Source organism: Coffea arabica, chromosome 5c, assembly GCF_036785885.1.
Source record: "Coffea arabica cultivar ET-39 chromosome 5c, Coffea Arabica ET-39 HiFi, whole genome shotgun sequence".
NCBI classification, from domain to species: domain Eukaryota; kingdom Viridiplantae; phylum Streptophyta; class Magnoliopsida; order Gentianales; family Rubiaceae; genus Coffea; species Coffea arabica.
Genome location: NC_092319.1, coordinates 35,575,379 through 35,593,039, shown reverse-complemented (window position 1 = coordinate 35,593,039; position 17,661 = coordinate 35,575,379).

Genomic DNA, 17,661 nt, shown 5'->3' with positions numbered 1-17,661 from the left:
CAGCTCGCGAGCGGCTCGATTCGTTTGCAACCCTAGGCACGAGCAGGGTATCCGTCTCATGTACCACTTGGCTGACTTAATCTATACTTGTAGGTCAACTATTTTTTTATTTTTATCCGTCCCAAATATCAGAGGTATCCGGTTATTTGATCGGATCAAGGGGTATTCGCCCCACTCCACTTATTATTGAATTTTTTAAAAAAATAATTTATGCACTAATTTAAATTTGTATTTTACATATTCATATAATATTTAACAAAGATTTTTTTTTTTCAAAAAAAGTCTTCCACCAAGAAATAATCATGCAAAGAGAATACAAGAAAAATGAAAAAATTTAAAAGAATTCAAAATTAATAAAAATTTGAAATAAGTAGCACCTTTTTTTAAATATACCAGATCCTCTTTTGACTCGATCAAATAATACGAATCGAGTATCCTAATTTTTGGATCAGATCATATTAGACACAGTGGATTTTCGATTTAGTGGGTAATTTTGCCCACTCCTAGGTAAAAGTGTGTGTTAACGAACTCCATTAACCACTTGGAATTAAAGAATTAAGGTGCTATTTGGATTGCTATTTTTTGAAGTTTTTATAAAAAATATATATATATACTGTAGCAATTTAATATATGTGAGATAGAAAAATGAATGAAAAATGTGTATATGAAACATTTAAAAATTTTTGTTAGAAAACTACAATCCAAACTGCTTCATCTATTGTGTTTGTTTCATGATTCACTTAATTTTTATATACTCATTTTTAGCCAGAATTATATCTCTTAATTTATTGAATTGTTAAACTAAAACACTTACTCAAAAAATCTTTTTTCCCTCATACTTCTACATATTCTTACAAACATATACATATCGTCTCTTAAAAAGTATACATATTCAAAATCTATCACATATTTAGAGTGCATTCGATAAAATTGAAATCTGGAATCTGAAATCTAAAGTTTGAATTTTTTAAGTTATTGTATTATTAAGTACTAAATTTTGATGCATTTAAGTGTATATCATTTAAGTGATAAGTGAATAACTTATCACTTATTTTTTGAAACAAATTTGGCCTAAGAAATTCAATGTCATTTAATTAACTCAAATGTTTTATTTTTTATCATCAAATATGTCTAAATATGTTAAGATTTGAATCCATTAAATTTAAATGCTGAATTGAGTTATCAAACAGAGCTTTACACATATGCACATATTTTTCTTTTATACTACACATTTTAAAATATAATCTCTCTATCAAACATATAGATTTGCATTTCTCTTTTGTCAGGTATAGGCATCTTACACATAAAACACATTCTCTTTCTCACGCACACAAATACACTTTCCATATTAGCATATAGTTTATTAGTATTAAAAATTACTAATTAAAAAATAAATATAATATAAATATAAACATATTATTACTTAAACTATTATACATATGGACTAAAATATTTCAAATCACTTATACATTAACTGATTATCAAACCAATTCACCTATATGGTTCAGCAAATTAAAACTTTAAAAATTAAGTTTCCATATTCAGATACTATATCAACTTTTAATTTTTTATTTTATCAAACATACTCTAATATTAATCAAAATGTTTCTTCTTTCAAAAAAAAATTACATACAATCACATAGCAAAAAGTTTTTTTTGTTATTTTTTGATTTTTTTCATTTTTTTAAGAAAATGTGAACATATATTTAGTAAAGTTGACATTTGGTGTTCAATGTTATATTCATTTAAGTTGTTGGAATTCGGTACTTTGATCGTTCCTTATTGTTTTAGAATCCAAATTTACAAATCAATTGCAATTCTACTTTGAGTCTTGAATGTTGTTTTTTCACGGAATTTTGTGCTCTAGTCATACCTTATTGCTTTAGAATCCAAATTTACAATTCAACTGCAATTCTACTTAGATTGCTGAATGTTGTCTTTTCAATACGGAACAATGCTCAATTTTATTTCCCTCATAGCGTTTCTCTACTGCTATATAATTAAACAATGGGCTTGTTTGAAAGTGTAGTTTTTTAACAAGTTTATATAAAATTAGTTTTTTAACAACTTTTGCTACAGGAATCTCAAAAAACTTCTCAAAGTTTTTTACTAGGGATGACAACGGGGCGGGGTTGGGGCGAGGGACCCCTCCCCCGCCCCCCGCCCCGTTGCTTATTAGTTTCCCCCGTCCCCCGCCTCCCGCTCCCCCCGCCCCGCCCCGCCTTGCCCCGCTTCCCCCGCGGGTGCTCCCGCGGGGTTAATAAAATTTTATTATATAATTTTATTATAATTAAATTTTAATAAATAATCAAGTACTAAAATATCAACACATCACCAAATTATTATTCATTGTAATTTTACAATTGAAACTCATAAAAACAATCAAACAAAAGTTATTTGAATACAATCCAATATAATGAAATAAATATAACTAAAATAGTCAAGTTTTCACTTTTAGTACAAATGCAATCACTAATTTATTATTGTGTTTGTGCTTTTTTTTTTTAGAAAAAAGTGTTATTCTATTAAGTGTAATTAGAAATTTAGTATAAATGTATTAGTAAATTTAGTATAACTAATTAATAAATTCTATTAGTAGACATGTATAATTATTCATATAATTGATAATATCAATTATATTACATAAATTAATATACATTATATAATACATCTAATTAATAATATCATTATCATAAGTTTATAACTAATTAACTTACATATTATATATAATTATATATATATTTTTTGTTTTGCGGGTGGCGGGGCGGGGGTATACCCCTGCCCCCCGCCCCGTTTCTAAGCGGGAGGAAAAAATTCCCCCCCCCCCCGCCCCAACCCCCGCCCCGAGAGCCCCCCGCAGGGGCGGGTGCCCCATTGCCATCCCTATTTTTTACTTACACACTTCAAAAAATCTAATACACAAAAAATTTCTCTTCAACTTTTCTTCTTTTTCCTCCCTCACCCAACCCACCACGCCAACCACCACCTCTCCCGGCGTCGGCCACCTATTCCACCGCCGATCACCTCAAAAGTTTTTTTTTTCTGCCCCTCTCCTCCACTCCCCTCTCCCTCCCCTGCCACCCCTCTCCCTCCCTTAGCTGCGATCTGCGACTAGACCGCAAAGGGGGAGGGGGACCCATTGCGGTCTGGTCGCAGATTGCAGCTAAGGGAGGGAGAGGGGTGGCGGGGGAGGGGAGGAGGGAGAGAGAAAAAACTAAAAATAAAAAATAAAAATCCATGGACGGCCTTCCTCTGGAGTCGGAGTGCAAGGGGGAGGGGTGAGGAGAGGGAGAGGGGAGGAAAGGGATGACGGTGGAGGGAGAGGGAGGGGTGGCGGGGAAGAGGGGAGGAAAGGGATGGTGGGCAGTGGGGGGAGGAAAGGGATGGTGGGGGAGGAGGGAGAGGAGAAAAGCAAAAAAAAAAAAAAAAATTTGTATGTGTTTGCAGAGTTCGGGAGAGGGAACAAGGGAGGGGGAAGAGGAAGGGAGGAAGGAAAAAGAAAAAAAAAAAGGAAAGGAAAGGAAAAAAAAAGAAAAAAGAAAAAGAAAGAAAGGAAAAGGAAAAAAAAAGTTTTTTCATCTTACAAAGTTTTTCCACAACTTTTACAGTGATCTAAAGTAAAATTTTATATAAACACCCAAAAAACTCACCTTCCAAACAGGTCCAATGTTATATATATATATATATATATATATATATATATATATATATATATATATATATATATATATATATATATATATATATATTTCATTGGCCTTTATAATTATCCTATAATAAAACGTAAACAAATTCAATTGCCAACTAATTGGTTATGGAAAATCCACATTAGTCATCCATCACATTTTGGTGATATTGATTTTTCATCTCATACAAGCAAAATGAAGCAATTTGTCACTGCAAAAATTCAAAATGCACCATCCCCCCTCCCAACTAAACACTCTTTTATCATATGTTGTCATCAGAGAAAGTCATGCATATATCACATAATTGATTAGTAAGGGCAACAGGCAACTCAAACAATTTAAACCAAACAACATATAGGCCTCATTCTCTTTAACTTTTCCAAATTATTCTTTTAAATTCTTTATCTTTTGAATGAAGGTTGTAAAAAAGGAAAAATACATAACTAGATCAACATGTGCCAAATCTGAAGCAAAAGACAACAAATTCATATATCACATATTTGATTAGTAAGGGCAAAAAATAGCTCAAATAATTTAAGAGTAAATTTTATATATACTAACAGTGTATAAAGTATCACCGTTTGATTCATGACATGTGTGCAAAAGTTAAATTTCAAATTAAATTTTGCATAGTTGTCATTCATCCAACGCTGATAGTGTATACACTGTCAGTGTATACACCAAACAATATATAGGTCTCATTCTCTTTAACCCTTCCAAATTATTCTTATTTCTTCATCTTTCGGATGAAAGGTTGTACAAAAAAGAAAAACATATAACTAGATCAATATGTGACAAATTTGAAGCAAAAGACAATAAATTCATATACCACATATTTGATTAGTAAGGGCAAAAGACAACTCAAAGAATTTAAACTAAAAAACATATAGGCCTCATTCTCTTTAACCTTTCCAAATTATTCTTTTAATTCCTTCATTTTTTAGATGAAAGATTGTTAAAAAAGAAAACCACATAAGTAGATCAACATGTGCCAAATTTGAAGCAAAAGACAACAAATTCACTTCTATCACCACTGCTTTTACTAGTCTCACCACTAACCATCTTGTAGCACCTTTATTGGTTACCTCCACCACCACAATATTCATTACTTTCTTCTTCCTCCCATGCGATCAAACTATCTCTTTTTTTTGTTACCAATCACCTATATCTTTCCCGTACCACCTCTAGCACCACCAACACCACGTTCATCATCTTATAACTCCTATATTTTGGTTCTTTATCATTACAAGTGCTACTCAAATTACTTGAGACCCATGATAAAAGATTGTTCCAGTCAGTATTAGTAGTGCTACTGGCTCCTGACTTGTAGCACCTACAGCTACTATGGCCTACACTCATGCTATTTGAGGATCACCAAAATATCAAGAAAATAAAGAATAAAGGATTAAAATGGTGTATTTTAGAATTGTGAGGGGCTAAAATTTAGAAGAATAAATAGCGAGACCAATTGGTGTGACCTTTTTGAGTTACCAATTTTTCCATTTAAATTTCATACATGACATATATGCATCACTTTCTTTGGAAAAAATATGACTAGAAAAGTGTTATGAACCAAAAAGATTCATCTCTAGTCTTTGTGGGACTAAAATGCTCTATTTTTCTTTTGATATACTAAGTTCAACATCCATAAAATACAAGAGATGCTTTATTTGTTCGGTATCTTTCTATTAACTTTAGAGTTAAGATATTGGACATGAAAATTTTGTTGACAAGTAAAAATACAATTTAAGGGTTGAAATAAGAAAACTACATCTCTACATCTATTAGTGTCGTGAGATCATCCTTCAGACTAATGATATCAATATTTGCAAGAGGCGGCAACAATTTGGTTGAGGCTTTGAAGGTGCCTTGTTCAACCAAACAAGCAACTTACATCCGGATTATGAGCATACCTATCCAATTGAGCACACCAAACTTTATTTAGCAATATCTGTGCATAATTATAAATAAAAAATACTTTACCATTCTTTTAGTGGATTGGCTTGATAAGTTGGAGCATTCAGTAGAAGGCAACTTGCAAGCCTTGTTGTCAAAGATAGAGCTAATAAGAGAACATAAAGTAAAAAGATTTTGTTTGACACTAAAATGAACAAAGAAGTAAAAAAATTTAAGTTAGCAAATAGGGTATGTTACAGTTAAATGTTATGACTTTGACTCTCATAGCTATGATGATGTTCCTAACTATAATAGTGTTAGCAGGTTGTGCTTCTTCATTTGCCTCAAATTCATTCCACAAGATAAGAAACATTGGCCTTTTCCTTTACAAAAATAGAAAAGTGAATAAATTATAAAGTGTTATTTAATTGAATAGAAGAACACATTTATAGGACTTATTGACTTACTCTTCATTGACAATAATGAAATCTCTGATTGTAGACTCAAGACCCTATTCTTTTAAGAGGAAAGCATGAATCACAACAACTATCACATCTAATATTTTTTGCAATAATATTTTAATTTAGTTATAAATTAAAGAATAAAATAAATTTAACTTAAAATATGTGAGTTGAGATAAGCATACTTTACAATATTTCTGTCTTAGCAAACTTGATGAGTTTTTTGAATTCTACAAGCTCAAAATGGCATAGTATAGTAGGTGGAATTGCCTCCACATATTCTTTGACAAGTGTCTTATTAAATATGACCCAAAAATACTAGTAATCACTGACCATGTATTATTTGTCAACCTTATGCAGACTTGCACTAGAGATATAATGGGTTTGTTTGGATAGAGGATTATTTGTCAAAATTTATTTGCTTACATCATCATTACAATTTCCAACACATCTTTTTATCTTCCCAATTACCTTTTTATCTCACATACATCACATCACAAAAAGTGTTACAGTAAAAATATCTCAAATAATTTATAATATTTTCCTGAATGGCATAAGTATAGCAATAAAGTAGTGAATATCATTGCCTTAAATGAATGCTGAGAATTTGGTTCCCTATTTAGTTATGAATAGAAAATAAGTATGGATATGGGGAATAGTTAAAAATGTATCAAAATTGAAAAAAAAAATCAAACATAGGCTCTTTTTTTCTTTTTTTTTTTTGCAACCTCAGAATCTGGAGGACGAAAAGGTGATAGTTCACAAGCTTTTTTGCTTGGCTAAGCTGAATGTTGCTCCTTTCAATGACCTACATGAGTACTATCTATATTGTTACACGTTGAAGGACTTGATTCACTGGAAGATATCACCTTAGTATGGTCATGTGTGCATGTCAGAAACAAACAGAATTCAATTGTTGAGAGAAAATAACTTTTCACAAGGAATTAATAAAATACAAAATAGAAAGGAGAAAAATGTATAATATACTCGGTGGCTAATGGAGAAGCTTCAAGAGTTCTCTATATAAAATATTTTTAGTCTGATCTATTTTAGGTGTGTCAAGAAAGGGAGGTTTAATAAGTAATTTCACTTGTAAATCTGCTCTTGCATGTAATAGTGCATCATAGAGAAAGCCACGTGAAAATACAGATTCTTTCAAATAAATGCCTACAAAATCGAGGATTTGTCCTTGTACTTTTTTTATTGTCATGGCAAAACACAATCGGATCAAAAATTGAGTTCTCTTATATGGCATGGGATATTGCTCATTCATAGAAGGTTGCAATAGGATCCTATGAATGAAAACATCTTTTTCAACAAAGTCTCCTACTGCAATTTGAGCATATATAATATTCCAACTAAGATTTTTGCATACTAATCTCATCCAATTACAAAGACCTTTAGTTGGATCTAGATTTCTAAGCAAAATCAATAGCGCATTAACCTTAAGGATGAGCCTATGCAGTGGAAAGCCGTTGGGGAAAAGGGAATTGAAGAAGTCTTCATACTGTCATTGATTGTTTGGATTCAAAGTTTGATCAAAACTAAGGTATTCCATTGTTTCACCTCGACATTTATTAATTAGAACATCATTAACTTCATCCACAAATTGATTCTTTGTGGTCAAAATTGCTCGATTCAGTGGAGTGCCAACATTTTCTGGTTCTGATTGAATTTTTGGATACACTATTGATCAGATCATTAAGTGTGAACTCATCCCAACTGTCTTTGAGCAGAATTGAAGAAGGGATTTTTATTTAATAAAAAGTCAGTGAATGAAGGATCTATTCGAGCTCTCATATTTTTCGTTAGCTGCAATTTTTCAAGACTTGGCCATAAGAGAGAGTTTATCATGTAGGCATCTATTGTTCCAAATTGGTTCCTTGTACGGATAACAGCAATGTTTGCCTAAAGTCTCTGCCAAAAATAACAACTTTTCCACCAATAAGATATTGTGAGTTTAACAAACCTTGTAATAGATCATTTAATGCTTCTATTACTGATCTTTTAGCCATGGAGTCTTGTCCTAGATAATCAGTTTGTACTTTTTGATCATATCAATAAGGCTACTTTGTTTGCTTATTTTACATGCTTTATCTTCTGAGATATCAATGGGGATCTTAAATCTCAAATGAGCAATTCGACCTCCTAGCAATATAGATGTAGTAATACCTGAAATGGTTTATTGCTAGTGCTAAATACCTTTTATATCTAACATCAATCAGGAAAGCTCTATAAAGAAATGATTTTCTGGTGCCTCCAAGATCGTGTACAAAGAGAGCACATTTTTTATCATATATACACTGAGATATCATATCAAATGCATGTTTTTGCCTTTCATTAAATAAGTACATTTAGCTTCTCTTTGCCAACCATTATGATTCTCTCTGCTGCCAATTCTCTTTTTGGTTCTCAATATTGAAAGATGAGAAATTATTGGAAACGAAATCAAATGAGCTTATAGTTTTTCCCTTTGATTCAAGGAAACCATTTATTTGTTGCAAAACTCTTTTCCTAACTTCTTTAGGATTCAAATCTAGACACTCAAGGAAACCCTCTGACATTGCAACCTCAAATTTTAATCATAGTTGCCTAGGGTTATTAGGACAAGAATAAATAAAGAGAGTCACAAAATATCTTTTCATTTTTATAAGGCATGTGAAAAAGAGAAACTTCTTGGAGGTTTTGCTCTTGGCTGTTATCATCTTCAAGTAGCTCTCGTAGAAGTGTTGTCTCACGAAAAAGTATTTACTCGTATTTTGTTGTAATTTTTTAATTATCAAAAGACTGTGGAGTATGAACTTTTGATAAAAAGGAGTCTATGGTAGTATCTTTCTCTCTCGGGTGGATGAGCTGAATTTATTATACCTATAGAGTATCCTCTATCTTTAATTTTCCAGTGCCTTTCATCGGCTAGGCAAACAAAATGGTCTGGATATTTAGCATATGTGCATTTCAGTTCCTATGCTTCTGAATTTGTTCTATTCATATAGAAAAATTCATTAAGTATCATTTTTTTGTTTCTTGGATTTCTAATAATATTGTTCAGATTCTCATATTTTTTTGAAGCTAATAGGCTAATAATTTTTTAGACACAGTTGTAAGTGGATGAATGTAGGTTTCATCTCACTTAGTGCAAAATGAAAAAGCCTCCATGCACCCTCAGGTGGTGAGACCCAACGAGCTGCTTGATATTACTGAATTTCTTCAATCTCTTCATATGGATTATCAAAGTTCACATGAAATCTGATCCTATTGTGTCCTTTGCAAATTTGTTTATAAATGTATTTAACAGTCCAAATTGTTGAGTAAATCTTGATATTAATATGGCAGTTAAATTTAGCAAGCACATAGGTATTGTATGAAATAAGTGTCCCTTAACTTTGACTTTAACACCATTGTTTATTCGCCATAGGCATCTATTGTCTAGGTTGTTTTCTCACAAAAGTTCTTTGGAAATGCCTACAATTGTCTCGTTTAGTCATACACACATTCGATGGATTCGAAACACCACATGGGCCATTACATTATGTGTTTTTTAACCATCTTTTAAAGGTGTGGATATTTGACTTTGTCTCGAATCTCCGTACTCACAATTTTGTCAAACTCTTTAAGTTTGAACATTTTGTACTGAAGTTTTAGAATTAACAAGAAGTGTGCATAAGGGAAGCTTTTTTTTTCGAAACTCTATAACACAAGTATAGGCAGCCAATTCACCAAATCTATATATTTTTTTAAAGAGCTCATTTTTAAACTCCTCGAGTTTAGCATGAAAAACCATCACAATTAAATCTGGCCGATTCTGTGCTTCTTCTTCTTCTATTAAGTGCTCATTTGTTGTTGACCATTTAGAATTACATGTCATGGTAAAATAAAAACTTGACTAGCTAAATTTTTAAACCAAAGTCATCGCATCTATATACTTTCTTCTTGTGACGACCCCATCTCCCTATAGGGTGTACCTCAGGGTTTAGCGGACCGCCTACCCAACTCTCGCCAGAACTCACTCACTCATTTCAAATAAAACAGTTTACAACCTCAAGAGTAAATGAAATAATAGTTCCAAAGTATAACAAAAGATTTGAATTCCAGATACATTCAACCCTAATCGAGCACTAGTGCGCGTACAATTGCCAAAAATTCAAAAACTAGCTAGTCTATACCAGTCTCATGCCCTCGGTCGTACCTCCTGTAAGGAAAACAAATTTAACGGAATAGAGTGAGCTAAAACTCAGTGAGATTCCAAATAGTAAGTTGACCATTATTTAAAAGTGCAAGTATCAAAGTAGTAAAGTAGCGAGCATAACAAGTCAAAAATTGGATCCGAGTAGCAAGTTGGCCATATGTAAAACTTGACCTCTTAAAATGAGCGAGTATAAAAGTTATTAAAAAGAAACAATAACAGGACAAGTAATAATCATTTCAAAGTATAAGGATATGAATGGCTCTCAAGAGCCAAATTCTCATTGCTTCACCAGAACTTAATCAAGTAGTAGTTGACACTCCGTCAACTTTTAAGTAAAGTAACCAGTTCAGTAGAGCACCACTTAACTACATTCAAACCCTCTACCAGACCCAAAATTCTCAATAAACACGAGTGGTAGTACTCGAGGATACCGATTAGTCGAGGAGGTATCACTCCACTCGATAAAACAAGAGACCCTTCGTTATCTAATTGACCAGACCCTTGTCGGTTCGACTCGATTAACTAGTCTCAGGGTTTTTGGAATTCCAGAGTGTTCACGCATAGACAGGCATATCAAATCATGTGCACTCAAGGCACAACAACAAATCATGTTTAGAACAAGTGCGATAAAGTACACCCTTGTCCATTCAAGCAAGTCAAATATTGTCTAAGCACATTAGTAAAACATGTAAAAGTAAGTATCAAGTACAAACATGCACTTGGAAGCACTCACCAAAGACTTAATGTTTGTCAAAATTACGCTCAGGTACAACTTTTTGATTGGAGTCCAAATTTGCAATAAAATATCATTTACGAGTTTAAAATCCACTACGGTTCGAAACATAGGAGTTTCATTTCAAGAAAATCAAGTAAATGAAACTTGTTTAAGTAGTAGTCATATGGCTTATCAAACTCGAGAAAATTTATACTCGCTCTTTTAGTTTCGATAAAGAAGTGATTCATACTTTTGAAGTCGCACTTGGTATAAAAGATCGAGATAATCGTATTTTCAAAGGTCACTACTTTCATTTTTTTCAAGGGCACGAGTTCAGGTAAAATTTCAACTTATATACCTCTACTAAGGAAATCTCGAATACCTTAGACGATCCAAGTTCAATTCAAACTCAAATCCTCGTGCAAGTTGCGAGTACATACGCCTAACCCTCGAGTGACAATTTGGGTAGCGTGTCCTTTGTATTTAACTATTTTCCAGCCACTTAAGGCTTCATTTCTTTCCTCAACTCAACCCAAATTCAACATATAAGTAAGCTTAACAAAATAGCTCTTCAACTAGGCTTAATATCATCCGAAGACAAGTCAATTCTAGCAATGAAACCATCAAGATCAAAGCTGGAAACCAGTTTTAAATAAGAAATTATAAATAGTAGATTTGTCATCTTTCGATGTTTTGGTCATAACTGCAGCTAGGTATATCGGATCGAGGTAAATTTATGGCGTTTCGAAACTAAGACATAGACCTACATTTATTATGAAGACCTCCAAAGGCAAATCATGCATTTTCATGGTCAAAAATTGAAATATCAGAGAAAACGGAAAGCTTTTGGTTAAACAGAACATTTGGGCAGTCAGGGGTATTTTAGTCATTTCACAAGTTACAGTGCTCCGATTGAGTTGAAAATTTTTTGGTAGGAAGCTAATTCAAATTCCTACAACTTTCATGTAAACAAGAACTTATTTGGCCTTTATCATGGACGAATATGCAGTTCAAGTTGATTCCAAAAATAGGGCAGAACTTATCAAATGCTGGAAATTCAACTTTTAACTCTAGAAAGTCACAATCAAGCCCATAATCACTTCACAAGTTCCATTTCCTAGCTTAATAACACCATTTGATAGTTAAACAACATAATTACGGCTGGACAATATAAAACCCTAGTTGAAATTTTCACTACACAACCCAAAACTAGAAAATCATTCATCATATGCCAAGATTAAAAGCTTCTATAGCATATTTAGTAAGATTAAGAAAGAGAGAGGGAGCGGATCATCTTATACCTTCCAATACTTGTTGTTAAGTGAAGAACCAAGCTATTTCTTCCCAAACTTTCACCACACCACGTTTCCTAAACACCAAAGTGAAAGTTTAATCGATTTAGTTTTTTGGTTTCAACTCAAACAAACAAGATCAAGGTGGAAATGGAAGGTTTCTCCTCTCTTGTTTTTCTCTCCAAGAATTTCGGCCAACATGAAGGAAAATGAAGAAAAATGAGCCAAAAGGAAAGATAAGATGAAAGGAAAATGTCTTGGTCAAACTTCCATGGATTTCCAACATTTGTCACTTTAAGATCTTTTCTTTGTTTTTGTTTCTTTTCTTCCTTTTCTTTAGTCAATAATGTTAGCTGACTTAAGGGTTAATTTAGGGAGAATTAAGTGAAATAAAAGTAAGGAGATTAGGGTAAGAAAATAGTGGTCAAATGGTGTACTCAATCGGTAGCAAACGGTGCACGTTGGTTCAAGCCTATTTTCCTTAACTCTCTTGTACTTGTGTTTTAACTTATGATTTACTAACTTATTATTAGCACATCTAATCACACACTTTCTCTTATTTAATACTCACTCTTATCCACCAAATTTAGTGCACATACCTCACCAAGTGATTACACGGCCAAAATGCACAAAAACCCTAATTTACGCTAACTATAAAAGTAAAGGTAAACTCTTGATTCTAGTATATATTACACCTATTGAGAGAGTAAAATTTGTAGAAAAAGGAATTTATAAATTAGCTTATTCAAAATAAGAGGGAATTATAAGGAAAATATAGGTGAATTTTCAAGTCGTCGCACTTCTCATATTTCTTCGACCTTTAATAAAGCTTATCGATAAAAAAATTTTGACCGATATTTGCTGCCTGAATTCAACAAACAGCTATAAAGTGTTGTATACCTTGTAAAAACTCTTTTCTTATTTCTTCCTGTTGTAATCCAAAGAAATTTAGCCTTTGGGATTGAAGTTTAACATACATGTCTACTACATACTGCTGAAAGAGTCTACCAAAATGAAGTAAAAATGATTTTATCATCATGCCTTATCTGTAATTTATAAGCATAGTAGTCTCTAATAGAAACAAAATCTGGATCATTATCTATCCTCATCATTGCTAATAAAAAGTTATTCAAAGGATCAGCTAACTTTACTATGCTAAATTGAACTACAAATGGATGTATAAGATTGGTTGAAGTTACCATCTTGTTCTATTGTAGTGGTATTTCAGTAGTAGCAACAAGCATTGGGAAAATCAAATTTTCAGCTTTTTATTCTTATCTTTTTACCATTTTGTTCTATTTGTAGTAGCATTAGCAACGAACATTGGAGAAATCAAATTTTTTACTTTTTTATTCCTTGTCCTTTTCTTGTGGATCTCTTTTCCTTTTTCTGAATTCCTTGGTGCCAATCCAGTTCACCAAAAAGAAAAAGAAGAGGATATTGTAGTGGATCATAACAGCCGTAGTAGTACTCTATACTATAAGAGTGACTACCATAAGTGTGGTCCTAAATTTTTATCAGAGATGCTATCTCTAGATGGGGCCAAGATGTGCTTTGCATAACAAAAGAAGTCTAAAATTAAATTTCAAAATCTTTCGCTTGAGATGGTTACTATTATCTTTTTTTTGTTGTCCTTACTGATAATGTAGTTAGAATTTGGTATGTTTGCTACACGTTAAACTGGGCATATCATGACTATATATGGTTGAAGGAGTTGATAACATTTTATCGATTTAACTAACTAATTGCAATTGTAAAAGAGTTGCAATTGGTGGTGGAAGTCAGAATTAGCCTAAAGTGCAACTCGGCAAAAAATTGTTTGAAAATTCAATTTTGATTAGGAAGATATTTTTGTAATAAAAAAATAGTTGGGTTATATTTTGTATATGTAGATCTGGAGACATGGAAATTCATATTTTTATGTAAATTTGCTATTTATATTATAGAGCTATAGGATAATGTTCTCACTTTTAGATAGGATTTAAATAGATGAATTAACTTCTTCTCTCAAAAAGAAAAAAAATGTGTAAGTTTTTATTGATGTTGAAGATTGTGTCAGCTTTTAGTCGCTTTCTAAACTTTTTCTCTTTATTAAAGTATTGGAAGTACAACTGAAGCAGTCATTGAAGATTATGATTGTTTTTGGTTTAGTTACAACTAAAGTTATTAATCTGGCAATGCACTCAAAATGTATTAACTCTATCTTCTTTTGGGTATCATCATAATACTGGTTCAAAAATCTTTATCCAAATCACAATAAATAAGGGGGCTGACTTCATAGATGGAATTTCTGTGTACAACAAATTTTGAAGGAAATGTTATTTATATCCATCTTTTGTCAATTGTATTCTCACCATTTGTTTTATTATATAGTCAAATAAATAAAAACTATACGATAAAAATGATAGTAGAAGTGTGATTAACAAAAATGAGAGAGCAATTAACATTTGTCAATTTTAATTATTTTGATACTCAATTTTCTCCTATATTTCTATTGATTATGTGCCAAAATAATTTGATACTATGTGTTTGACTAAACTTCTAGGAGGCTCAGGCTGCGCTTTACACAGTCGAGGTACCTCTAGTTTTATTATACTTGAGGAAAATTGACAAAGTTCGAAGTTAGGAACCCACCAAATAAGCATGACAAGGTAATTTATCCTTCTATACTACTACTACACTGTTTAGACAACATCATAACTTCCAGACATCAGTTACTATGTGCACTTTCAAATAGATAGATTAAGTTAATAGGACTTCAGTTATTGTGCGAACTTCCAAATAGATTAAACCAATAGCAACATTTGCAAGTGTCTTCACAGGCTGGCAATACTGTCACAGCAATAATCTTCTTGTTCGAGAAATTTTTATTCAAATACCAATATTATGTTCAACTAGTCAATTCCATATATTCTCATTGATTTTGTTGGATTTATTGTCCACTAATTACTCTTTTTCTTCTCTCTCTAATTTAATTGACTATTTTACCTTCTTTTTCTGTCTGTTTAATTTATTTATCTATTATTTGCATAACTCACTAATTTGGATTTGACTTTTTTAACATAATCTTTTCTCATATTATAATTCTTTTGCTTTAGAGAGCTCTTACATTTTTATTTTTAAAGTTGTATTTAAAATTTATTTTTGCAAATACAACGTGATTTAACTTAAACAATTAACAGTTTAAATGAAAATAATCCAAAAATTGTAGATACACTTTTCCTTCAATATTCATGTGTAGAACTTTTCCTTCAATACTTTTTCCTTCAAACAATGTAGATTAAAATTACTTTAATCTAGATATTAGAAAATATGGACACGTGATGAAGTCAAAATTTATATAATAAGTAGAAAAGTGAAAAATATTGTAAAGTTTGTGAGGAAATCAACTGCACATAGGCACAATAAAACAAGTAAATTTCAAAAAAAAAAAATAAAACATGTTGTATATACCATAGGATTGAGTTCCAATGACATCACAATAGTAATTACACACCTTTTCGATGGTCTCTAATATAAAAAATAAGAATTAAAACTACATAGTTATATAAGCTTGGAATTAAATATGGCCTAATGACCCCTTCTTCGCTTGTCCACAAAGCAGCCGTTGCGCCATAAAGATTTGATGTTTAGCTAAAATTGATGACATTGTCTAAAAGTAGGTAAATAAAAAGCACCTATAACATAGAAGGGATAAAAGCAAATTGATTAAAATTTGCAATGATGTACTGGTTGCCGAAAAAAAATCACTACATGTACTGGAGCAAAAGAAATTATCCCTAGAAAAAAAAAAGGTTGCAACAATTACATCCTAATCCAACAAGTTCATCAGCAACCACAAGATCATCAAAAGATGAATGTACCAGTAAGACCTCATCAAAAAGTCCAATCCAAAAGTATAATGAACTTAACAAATCTAAACAATTTCCTAGATGTATGAAGCAATTTTGTCTATGGAGTTGATTCAGAATAATGAAAACAAATCAACTTAAAAAAAACAAAAACAAAAACACTACAATAGTGCCACAATAAAATAAAATTACTCAAAAATGAGAACTTGAATCTCACTATAATTGCAACAACATTGTATCCAAAATTTAATCAAAATTTATGATCACTCCAAAAACCGTGAGTAGAGATTATTTGATAAAAAAAACATAATGGAATACAAGCAAAAAGAAAAGGGGAAAAAAGTGAGAAAAATTTATTGATAGTGATAGAGAAATAGTAATAGCGAAGTGGAGAAGAATTTTATCCAAAAGGCATTGAACCACATACTGCAAAGATTTCAAGAAAATGAAAAATATTGTAAAATACGGAATTCAAAGGCGGGAATGGGAGGGGAAGTGAGGGAAAGCAAAATAAAGCTGTTGCTATGTTAATGTGAAAGATGAAGAAAAAGAACAATTAGTGGACGGTAGATCCCAACAAAATCAATAAGAATATATGAGATTGACTAAGGGTATGTTTGATAATATAAAAAAGTGCTGAATCTAAATTTTTTCCAGACATTCAGATGTTTTGAGTGTTTGATAAATGAAATCTATTTGCTGAACTTGTTAAGTAGTGCTGAACCTGTGTGTTTTTTTTTTTCAGCACAAGAATCCTAACTGGATGCTTAATTCTGATAAGAATCAATAGAATTACTTCAACTACCTTATCTTATCTACCAAATCTACTTTGTTTGTTAATTATGTTCAAAATTCTTATTCAATTAAACAATCTAATATTCTCTATCTAACAATTTTTAGTTTCTCTTTTCTCCCTTTTTAATGATTTTCACATCTTCTCCATACTCCTCGTATATTTCATCTTTTATATTAATTTGATTTAAAAATAAATATTGCCATTTTCATACCTAACAATTTAAACTAATTAAATCATAGATTCTATTTCTTTTTTGAATGAAAGGATATAAGGGCAAAATTGTCAAATTAAACTTATTAAGCATTCAGCTATAAATATTTATCAAACAGTATAACTAGATTTAGCATTAAATTCAGACATTCATATATTTTTTTCAGTGCTTAAAATTCAGCAAATTAATTGTTTCAATATTCAGATTTCAGAATTCAGACTTCAGAATTCAGATTCAGTTTTATCAAACGGAACCTAACTGAATACAATATTGGTTTTTGGATAAAAATTGCTCAAACAAGAAGATTATCAATCTAACATATCGCCGGTTATGCTCACATGAAGGACTTTAGTTATTATGTGAACTTCCAAACAGATGAAACCAGAAACCAGTAGCAACATTCGCAGTTGTCTTCACATGGATAACCAATTCGATCGGATAATTTACCTATGAGAGTTTTTTTGCTCTCGCCTATTTAGTAGCATGTTATTATAAATTTCAACTGCTTCTGCTTTTTTCTGCTCATTTCTGCAAGCGTACAAGCTTTCCCTTGGTAAGGCGAAAGTA